Source organism: Amblyraja radiata, chromosome 22, assembly GCF_010909765.2.
Source record: "Amblyraja radiata isolate CabotCenter1 chromosome 22, sAmbRad1.1.pri, whole genome shotgun sequence".
Lineage (NCBI taxonomy): Eukaryota > Metazoa > Chordata > Chondrichthyes > Rajiformes > Rajidae > Amblyraja > Amblyraja radiata.
In genome coordinates, this window is record NC_045977.1 from 38656129 (window position 1) to 38667103 (window position 10975).

General features: G+C 46.8%; 1 protein-coding gene and 1 pseudogene across 2 annotated transcripts in view; both read right to left on the minus strand.

Annotated features, from left to right (window-relative positions):
* Positions 1-3547, minus strand: part of rnf216 (ring finger protein 216) — a 120724-nt gene extending 117177 nt beyond the window's left edge. The window contains exon 1 of one of the 2 annotated variants that reach the window (XM_033041104.1): positions 3460-3547. The gene's annotated coding sequence lies outside the window, so the exon portion shown is untranslated. The remainder of the gene's footprint in view (positions 1-3459) is intronic. The other variant, XM_033041105.1, reaches the window with a different exon arrangement.
* A 3143-nt stretch (positions 3548-6690) lies between these two features.
* LOC116986033 lies at positions 6691-6809 on the minus strand (annotated as a pseudogene).
* Positions 6810-10975: the final 4166 nt, after the last annotated feature.

Genomic DNA, 10975 nt, shown 5'->3' on the forward strand with positions numbered 1-10975 from the left:
AGCAGCATCTATGGAGCGAAGGAGTTGGTATGTAGGGTTTGTTGTGTGACAAGAGCTGAAGTACATTGAGCTTAAACTCTCTTGCATTTAGGAGAATGGAAGGCGATTTAATTGAAACATGCAAAATTCTTACAGGAATAATATTCCTCTTCATTGAACAGTTGAGAATGGGAGGGGTCAGTCTCAACTCAAACAGATGGCCATTCAGGGTAGAAGAGAGGAAATACGGGTCGTCAATCTTTGGAATCTCTGGCAGCTCAAGTACATGGTGCTGAGTGACAAACTCTAACTATTATTTCTTATGTACTTCGGCTAGAGCCTTTCAAGCAAGCAAGTGAAAGGACAACCAGAGGCCTTGCAAGAGGCGGAGAGGATATGAACAAAGGAGATGGTGATCGACTTCAGGAAGCGAAGTGGTACACATACCCCAAATTGCATTGACAGTGCCGAAGTAGAGATGGCTGAAAACATCAAATTCAGAGGAGACAAAATCACCAAGAGCTTCTCTTGGGTGACCCATATATGAAGCAACAACCAATAAAACACACCAATGCCTCTACTTCCTTAGAAGGCTTCGGAAGTTCGGCATGTCCCCTACAACTCTCACCAACTTCTACCGATGCACCATAGAAAGCATTTTATCAGGATGCATCACAGCTTGGTTTGCGAACAGCTCCATCCAAGACCGCAAGAAATTGCAATGAATTATGGACGCAGCCCAGACCATTGCACAAACCAACTTCCCTTTTATTGACTCCATTCATATCTCACGCTGCCTCGACAAGGCCAGCAGCATAATCAAGGATGAGTCACACCCTTCTCCCACCAGGCAAAGGTATAGAAGTGTGAAAACGCACACCACCAGATTCAGGGACAGTTTCTTCCCAACTGTTAACGGACTATCCTTGATCAGACTTTGCTTTACCATTGTATTAAACGTTATTCCCATATCATGTATTTATACAATTTAAATTTCTGCTGACTGGATAGCACGCAACAAAAGCTTTTCACTGTATCTCGGTACACGTGACAACAGACTAAACTCAACTGAACTTTGGATGGGGTATGATGGGATATATTCAGGGGTAAAAGCCAGTTTCTGAAAGGCAGGGCATACATTGGGATATGTCCAAAGGTGGGGCCCTTTTTGAGGGGTTATTGTAGGATATGTACACAGTGTTGGCTGATTTTTGAATGCAGAGAATAGTGTAATATCTCCAAGGGTGAGGGCAAGGGGTACAGTGGGATATGTCATAGATATCTGATTTTAGAGAGGGTGCAGTGAGATATGTGCAGAAAGTGGTGAAATCATTGGACAAAGTCAGCATGGATTTACAAAAGGTAAATCATGTCTGACGAATCTTATAGAATTTTTCGAGGATGTAACTAGTAGCGTGGATAGGGGAGAACCAGTGGATGTGGTGTATCTGGACTTCCAGAAGGCTTTCGACAAGGTCCCACATAAGAGATTAGTATACAAACTTAAAGCACACGGCATTGGGGGTTCAGTATTGATGTGGATAGAGAACTGGCTGGCAAACAGGAAGCAAAGAGTAGGAGTAAACGGGTCCTTTTCACAATGGCAGGCAGTGACTAGTGGGGTACCGCAAGGCTCAGTGCTGGGACCCCAGCTATTTACAATATATATTAATGATCTGGATGAGGGAATTGAAGGCAATATCTCCAAGTTTGCGGATGACACTAAGCTGGGGGGCAGTGTTAGCTGTGAGGAGGATGCTAGGAGACTGCAAGGGTGACTTGGATAGGCTGGGTGAGTGGGCAAATGTTTGGCAGATGCAGTATAATGTGGATAAATGTGAGGTTATCCATTTTGGTGGCAAAAACAGGAAAGCAGACTATTATCTAAATGGTGGCCGACTAGGAAAAGGGGAGATGCAGCGAGACCTGGGTGTCATGGTACACCAGTCATAGAAAGTGGGCATGCAGGTGCAGCAGGCAGTGAAGAAAGCGAATGGTATGTTAGCTTTCATAGCAAAAGGATTTGAGTATAGGAGCAGGGAGGTTCTACTGCAGTTGTACAGGGTCTTGGTGAGACCACACCTGGAGTATTGCGTACAGTTTTGGTCTCCAAATCTGAGGAAGGACATTATTGCCCTAGAGGGAGTGCAGAGAAGGTTCACCAGACTGATTCCTGGGATGTCAGGACTGTCTTATGAAGAAAGACTGGATAGACTTGGTTTATACTCTCTAGAATTTAGGAGATTGAGAGGGGATCTTATAGAAACGTATAAAATTCTTAAGGGGTTGGACAGGCTAGATGCAGGAAGATTGCTCCCGATGTTGGGGAAGGCCAGGACAAGGGGTCACAGCTTAAGGATAAGGGGGAAATCCTTTAAAACCGAGATGAGAAGAACTTTTTTCACACAGAGAGTGGTGAATCTCTGGAACTCTCTGCCACAGAGGGTAGTCGAGGCCAGTTCATTGGCTATATTTAAGAGGGAGTTAGATGTGGCCCTTGTGGCTAAGGGGATCAGAGGGTATGGAGAGAAGGCAGGTACGGGATACTGAGTTGGATGATCAGCCATGATCATATTGAATGGCGGTGCAGGCTCGAAGGGCCGAATGGCCTACTCCTGCACCTAATTTCTATGTTTCTATGAGGGTTGTTTTTCTAGCAGTGGGAAAGAAGGACATATGTTGGGGTGGGAGCTCATTTTAGAGTACAGGGGGTTCAGCAGGATATATGTAGTTCACATGGGGAAATACGCAAGGGCTGGTTTTAGAGCACAAGGGTACAGTGGGATACATCCTGGGGCAAGGTGTATATAGGGATATGGGGTTTTATGCGCTAGGCACCCTATATATGTGCGGGGCACAGGATATATGCAGGGGTAAGGGCTAGTTTTAGAGTGCTGTGATACATCTATCCTCGGGCAAGGGGGTATATAAGGGGCAAGGGGTATATCCAACAGCAAGAGCTGGTTTTAGATTTCTGCGTTAAAGTCGGATATATGATGGGTTAGTGGGATATATGCAGTGGCAAGGGATATATGGAGGAGTGATGGTAAAATCAAGGGGCAGGGGTTGGTTTTAGAGTACGGGGGGGGGGGGGTATCCGGGGGGAAGCTGTGTTTGTAGGGGATAACAGTGTGTGAGTGTGTGTGTACGCACGCTCAGAGGAAGGTGCCCGGTGCCAAGGTTGGGCTGCCTACCCACAGTTGCCAGGTGTTACAGCTGGCACCCGGGTCTGACAAGTCCCCAGTCCCTCCCCTCCCCCCCCCCCCCTCACCTCCTCTCCCTCTGGGGAAGGAGTTCTTCGCACCAACTCCGAGGGCTGTTGAGGAGAGGCCGATCCCGATGCAGCGCCGCCTCCGCCCACCCACCCACTGCCTCAATCGTCACAAGCGGCCGCGGCTGACAAGACCGCCCGGCCTTGCCCGCCCGCCCCCGCTGCCGCCTCTGGCCCTCCCTCACCCTCACCCTCACCCTCACCCTCACCGTGCTGCTGTCTGACCGCCCGTCGCCGAGTCCAGATCCCACTCCGCAGCTCAGGGCCCCGGCCTCACCGGCAGGAACTGACGCACACACGCTCGCCGCCTGACGTCAGCCGCAACCCGCCGGTGCACTCTGGGAGTTGTAGTCTCTCAGCTCCTGGCCGCTCCCCACACTGACCACTGTGTCCTGGGCCTGCTCCACCTGCGTCACAGGCCCCAACGCAAATTGGAGGAACAGCACCTTGGATAGACTCGGTTTGTACTCGCTAGAATTTAGAAGATTGAGGGGGGATCTTATAGAAACTTACAAAATTCCTAAGGTCTGAAGAAGGGTTTCGGCCCGAAACGTTGCCTATTTCCTTCGCTCCATAGATGCTGCTGCACCCGCTGAGTTTCCCCAGCAATTTTGTGTACCTTCGATATTCCAGCATCTGCAGTTCCCTTTTGAACAAAATTCCTAAGGGGTTGGACAGGCTAGATGCAGGAAGATTGTTCCCGATTCAGATTATTCAGATTCAGATTCAACTTTAATTGTCATTGTCAGTGTACAGTACAGAGACAACGAAACGCAGTTAGCATCTCCCTGGAAGAGCGACATAGAATATGATTTCAATAAATATTGACAGCCGCAGGGAAGAAGCTGTTCCTGGACCTGCTGGTCCGGCAACGGAGAGACCTGTAGCGCCTCCCGGATGGTAGGAGGGTAAACAGTCCATGGTTGGGGTGAGAGCAGTCCTTGGCGATGCTGAGCGCCCTCCGCAGACAACGCTTGCTTTGGACAGGCTCAATGGAGGGGAGCGAGGAACCGGTGATGCGTTGGGCAATTTTCACCACCTTCTGCAGTGCTTTCCGGTCGGAGACAGAGCAGTTGCCATACCATACTGTGATACAGTTGGTAAGGATGTTCTCAATGGTGCAGCGGTAGAAGTTCACCAGGATCTGAGGAGACAGATGTTGGGGAAGTCCAGGACAAGGGGACACAGTTTAAGGAGAAGGGTGAAATCTTTTAGGACCGAGATGAGGAAAACATTTTTCACACAGAGAGTGGTGAATCTCTGGAATTCTCTGCCACAGAAGGTAGTTGAGGCCACAGTTCATTGGCTATATTTAAGAGGGAGTTAGATGTGGCCCTTGTGGCTAAAGGGATCAGGGGGGTATGGAGAGAAGGCAGGTACAGGATACTGAGTTGGATTATCAGCCATGATCATATTGAATGGCGGTGCAGGCTCGAAGGGCCGAATGGCCTACTCCACCTATTTTCTATGTTTCTATGTTTCTACACCCCAGCGGTATGAACATTGACTTCTCTCATTTCAAATAACCTATCTCTCCATCCCACTCTCATCCCACTTTCAGACCAGTCTGACAAGGTTAAGGGGAAAAGATTTAGTAGGAATCTGAGGGGTAACGTTTTCAGACAAAGGGTGGTAGGTGTATGGAACAAGCTGCCAGAGGAGGCAGTTGAGGCTGGGACTATCCCAACGTTTAAGAAACAGTTAGACAGGTACATGGATAGGACAGGTTTGGAGGGATATGGACCAAGCGCAGGCAAGTGGGACTAGTGTCGCTGGGATGTGTTGGCCGGTGTGAGCAAGTTGGGCCGAAGGGCCTGTTTCCACGCTGTATCACTCTATGAATATCCCCTGATTACATTTTATCCCTGTATGCATCATTGTCAGCTTCTCCCAGCTAACAATGGTCTATTCCACATGTTCCGTGATCTCCATCCCCTTTGATGTCTCGTTTTCACACCTTACACTTCCTTGTCTCTGTGTCTCTGTGTCTCCCTCTCCCCTGACTCTCAGTCTGAAGAAGGATCTCGACCCGAAACGTCACCCATTCTTTCTACCCAGTGAGGCTGCCTGTTCTGCTGAGTTACTCCAGCATTTTGTGTCTATCTTTGGTGCAAACCAGCATCTGCAGTTCCTTCCTACCCATACCGACCTTTCTGCCTTGGGCCTCCTCCACTGTCAGAGTAAGACCCAACACAAATTGGAAGAACAGTACCTCATATAAAGCTTGGGCAGCTTACACAAATGAAAATTGATTTCTCTAACTTCAAATAACCCTTGCTTTCCCTCCTTCTCTGTTCCTCCCCCACCTTAGTTCTCCCACTGGTTTCACTGTCCTCCTGATTAATTTTACTGATTGTATGCGGCCTTGTCACCTTCCCCTCAGCTAACAATGAACCATTGTACATTTCCTTGATCATCGTCTGCTTTGATCTGTTGTTTTCACACCTTACCTGTCCATATCTCGATGTCCCCTTCTCCGCTAACTCTCAGTCTGAAGAAGCATCTCAACCTGAAACATCGTTTATACCTTTTCTCCAGCAGTTACTCCAGCATTTTGTGTCGACCTTCTGTCTAAACCAGCAACTGCAGTCCCTTCCCACACACACTTGGCACATTCCCATGTTCTCCAGAGATGCTGCCTGACCTTGAGGAGATGAGAATTTCTTCAAAGTAGGCATACCTTGAGAAGATGGTCAGGGTGAAGGGTCTTGACCCGAAATGTCACCTATTCCTTCTCTCCAGAGATGCTGCCTGACCTGCTGAATGACCTCAGCACTTTGTGTCCTTCCGAGTAAAGAAGTTGGGAGGTCATGTTGCAGTTAAATAAGACATTGACGGGGTCAAATTTAGAGTATTGTGTTCAGTTTTGAGCATCATGTTTTAAGAAAGATATTGTCCAGTAGGAAAGGGTGCAGAAAAAAGTTACTAGGATGTTGCCAGGACTCTAGAGTCTGAGCTATATATAGAGAGAGGTTGAGCAGGCTTGGACTTTATTCCATTGAGCACAAGTGGGTGGGGGGCGATTTTATAGAGGTGTACAAAATCATGAGACGAATAGATCGGGCAATACATTACTCTTGCCCAGAGTAGAGGAATCGAGATCCAGAGGACATAGGTTTAAGGTGAGGAGAGAAAGATTTAGTTTAGTTTCTAGATACAGTGTGGAAACAGACCCTTCGGCCCACCGAGTCCGTGCCGAACAACAATCCCCGCACAATAACACTATCCTACACACTATGGACAATTTATAATTTTACCAAGATAATGAGCCTACAAACCTGTAGGAGTGAGGGAGGAAACCGGAGCTCCCGGAAAAAGCCCACACAGGTCACTGGGAGAATGTACAAATTCCATACATTCAGCACCCGTAGTCAGGATTGAACCAGGGTTTCTGGCTCTGTGATGATGCAATTCCACCGCTGCTTCACCGTGCCGCCCCAAATCTACGGCATCTGGTATTCCCAGGCGGAATCCTATCCAAGTACTAACCAGACCTGAGCCTGTTTAGCTTTCGAGATTAGACGAGATTGAGCGTTTTCAGGCTAGTATGGCCGTAGACATACTACGGGACCTGAATAGGAACCTGAGGGGTAACTCTGTTTACAGAAAGGGTGGTGTGTGTATAGAACAAGTTGCCAGAGGAGGTAGTTGAGGCAGGTACTATCGCAACATTTAGGAAACATTTAGACAAGTTCATGGATAGGACTGTTTTAGAGGGATAAGGGCCAAACACGGGCAGGTGAGACTGGTGTTGATGGGGCATGTTGGTCGATGTGGGCAAGTTGGGCCGAAGGGCCTGATTCCACACTATTTTCACTCTATATGACCAGAGATGCTGCCTGACCTGCTGAGTTTTGATGACTTTTGATACATTGCTCTATTAGCTGCTCGTGTTAGTTGATTGTTGACAATCCCACTTGTTTACTGATCTTACTAAAACAGAGAAATGCTGCCATTCTGTTTTGATCAGCAGTGAAGAGGGATGTTCTGTGTCCATGGCGAGAGTGAAGTTATGAAAAAGTGTGTACAATTAAGAACAATTTAATTGAGGATAAACTGTTCTGATGGATAAATGGATCAATAACCCAGGACTCAAATATAAGGCAAAGGAGTGAGATGAAATTCGGACAATTATTTCACTCTGATTTGTTTGAATCCAAGTTCACTGCCTTAAAGGCTGACAGAAAAGGTTCTAAAATGATTTACTAAAGTGGTTTGATTAAGAACATGAGCACAGCTAAATTACTGGGCTCGGGAAGCAAATCAGACAGATGAATGTATTGGACACCTCTTACAAAGAGCCAGTCTGCGCTGTGTCATTCTGATGCTAGATATACCATGTGTGTCTTTTCAATCAGTTGTCAGTTTAATTCCCATGCCTCTCGCTCTAACTGTGCATTTATATTGATGTTTTGTATTGAGGTCTGTTCAATTGTTGTATTAACCGCTGATACTTTTGTCAGAAAATCTCACGTACTATTCTGCAAATGTATTCAAATCTTGAAATGTAAATTACCCCAATCTCAGAGGAGACCAACACTTATAAAAATAATATGTTCTTGAAGCAGAAGGTGTCTCACGCAATTGAGAAGCCACATTTGCCATTTGTTACCTTGCTTATGAAGTATGCAAAATATTAACAAGATAGACACAAAATGCTGGAGTAACTCAGCGGGACAGGCAGCATCTCTGGCGAGAAGGAATAGGTGACATTTCGGGTTGAGACCCTTCTTCAGACTAAAATGTTTCGTCAGACTTCTTCAGACAAAATATTAAGAATAATTGAATTATAAATAGGAGACCTTTGTGGTTGAAACTGTCCTTGAGGAACATAACAACAAATGCAAATGATTAGAAGAAAAATGATTAGACGCCGGGTGAAATATTGCACTTACACTATAATGGGCAAAATATTCATGCAAAATCCCCGTCAGGCGAATGTTTTTCCAAATTTAAATTTATTTGAAAAATATTTCGAAAGACGGGTCAGATTTCTCTTTTTCTAATTATTATATTATGGGATATTAAAAACTGCCTTTTATTAAAACAAAACCGCATTTTTTAATGAGATTTATCACATCCGATTAAACATACATGAGTCAAGCCATGAATTATCTGGATTTTTCGGAGTGTTAGTATTGTGTAAATCATTGATGTTTATCAACAAATTTAGTCTTGAGTCTGAAGAAGTCCTGACCTGAAACGTCACCTCTCCATGTTCTCCAGAGATGCTGCCTGACCCGCTGAGTTACTCCAGCACTCTGTGAAACATCACCTCTCCATGTTCTCCAGAGATGACAATAGACAATAGACAATAGGTGCAGGAGTAGGCCATTTGGCCCTTCGAGCCAGCACCGCCATTCAATGTGATCATGGCTGATCATCCCCAATCAGTACCCCGTTCAACTAGGTACTCCTGCACCTATTGTCTATTGTCTATTGTCTAATTCAGACAGTCCCACCAGTCTAAAGAGGAGGCCTACAGGAGCGGGGATGCAGATCTCTACAGGCAGGTCAAGTACAAGCTGAGAAGAGGAATCAGAGCTGCCAAGGAAAGGTACTATGAGAAGTTGAGGAGCGAGTTCTCAGCTAATAACTCTTCTTCAGTGTGGAAGGGCTTATAAGAAATCACCAGCTTCAAGAGGAAACCCCCCCCCCCCCCCCCCCCCGCTCCCTGGACAATCGTCAGATGACCAACGACCTGAATAAGTTCTACTGCAGGTTCGAGAGACAGTAACATAACCCCAGTACCCCCTCCTCCAAATCACCACTTCACACCTACTTTCCGCCTGACTCCAGTCTGCAAAGATTGGACCCTTCCCCAATCACTGCTTCACACCCACTTACAGCCTGACTCCAGTCTGCAAGGACTGGCCCCTTGTCCACTACCCACCCCCCTCCTTGCTGCCCAACATCAGTCTGGCCACTTCTCCTTCACTAACAATAAAAATTGAGGAGGTGGAAAAGCTATTCAGGAGAAAGAAAAGCCAGAACCAATGTTTCCCCCTCTACTCTCAAGCTCTGTGCCGAACAAGTGGCACCAGTCTACACAGACATTTTGAATCGGTCCCAGCAAACCTGCACTGTCCCTGCCTGCTTCAAAGTCTCCACTATTGTTCCTGTGCCCAAAAACCTATGGATTGCTGGTCTTAATGACGACAGGTCTGTCGCACTGACCTCTGTATCATGAAAACCCTTCAAAGACATGCTGGCCCACCTGAAAAACATCACTAACCCCCTGCTGGACCCCTGCAGTTTGCATACCGGGCCAATAGATCAGTGGATGATGCAGTCAACCTGGGCCTGCACTTCATCCTCCAGCACCTGGACCGCCAGGGGACCTATGCAAGGATTTTGTTTGTGGATTTTATAGTAACTCTGCATTCAACACCATTGTGCCAGAGCTACTACACTCCAAACTTTCCCAGTTGACTGTGCCTGAACCCCGTTGTCAGTGGATCACCAACTTCCTAACAGACAGGAAGCAGCATGTGAGGCTGGGAAAGCACATCTCGTACCCGCTGACCCTCAGCATAGGAGCACCGCAAGGCTGCGTACTCTCCCCTCTCCTCTACTTTCTTTACACCAACGACTGCACCTCCACAGACACCTCTGTCAAGCTTCTCAAGTTTGCGGATAACACAATCCTGATTGGACTGATCCAGGATGGGGAGGAATCTGCCTACAGACAGGAAGTGACACAGCTGTCATCCTGGTGCCATCGCAACAACCTGGAGCTCAATGCTCTTAAGACAGTGGAATTGATTGTAGACTTTAGGAGAGCTCCCCCTCCCCTCCCCCCACTCACCATCAACAACACCACAGTCACATCTGTGGAGTCATTTAAGTTCCCATAATCTCCAGGGACCTAAAATGGGAGGCCACCATCAACTCCATAGTCAAAAAGGCCCAACAGAGGACGTACTTAGAGTCATAGAGTGATACAGTCATAGAGGGAAGCAGGCCCTTCAGCCCAACTTGCCCACACTGGCCAACAATGTCCCAGCTACACTAGTACCACTTGCCTGTGGCAGCTGAGAAAACACAATCTGCCACAGGCAATGATGGTCCAGTTTTATATTGCCATCATAGAGTCTATCCTCACCTTCTCCAGCATGGTCTGCTTTGGCTCAGCCACCAAGCATGTCATCTGGAGGCTGCAGCACATCGTTCGATCAGCCGAGAAGATTGTTGGCTGCAACCTTCTCCCCCATTGACGAACTGTACACTGCAAGGGCCAGGAAGCGAGCGGTTACAGATAATCTCTGACCCCTCTCACCCTTGCCACAAACTCTTTACAACTTATACAACTATATACAACTAAATAACTTATGCTCATGTACGGATAGTTATTACACATTCCTATAGGTGCTGTCTGTGTGGAGTTTGCATGTTCTCGCTACGACCGCGTGGGTTACCTCCGGCTGCTCTGCTTTCCTCTCACACCCCAAAGACATGCGGATTTATAGATTAATTGGCCTCTGTAAATTGTCTCTAAAGTGTAGGGGATGGTTACAGAAGTGGGATAACATAAAACTAGTGTAAATGGATGATCCATTTTATCAATTAAGCTGCTGATGTTGAAGATGATTTTATCCAATGTTGCTGGAGAAAATGGATGGATGTTCGACATGGACTGAAGGACCTGTTTCCGCACTGTATCTTTCAATCAGACTATCTATTGTACATTCTGAGCCAGTAAAGAATACAGAGGCATGGAACAAA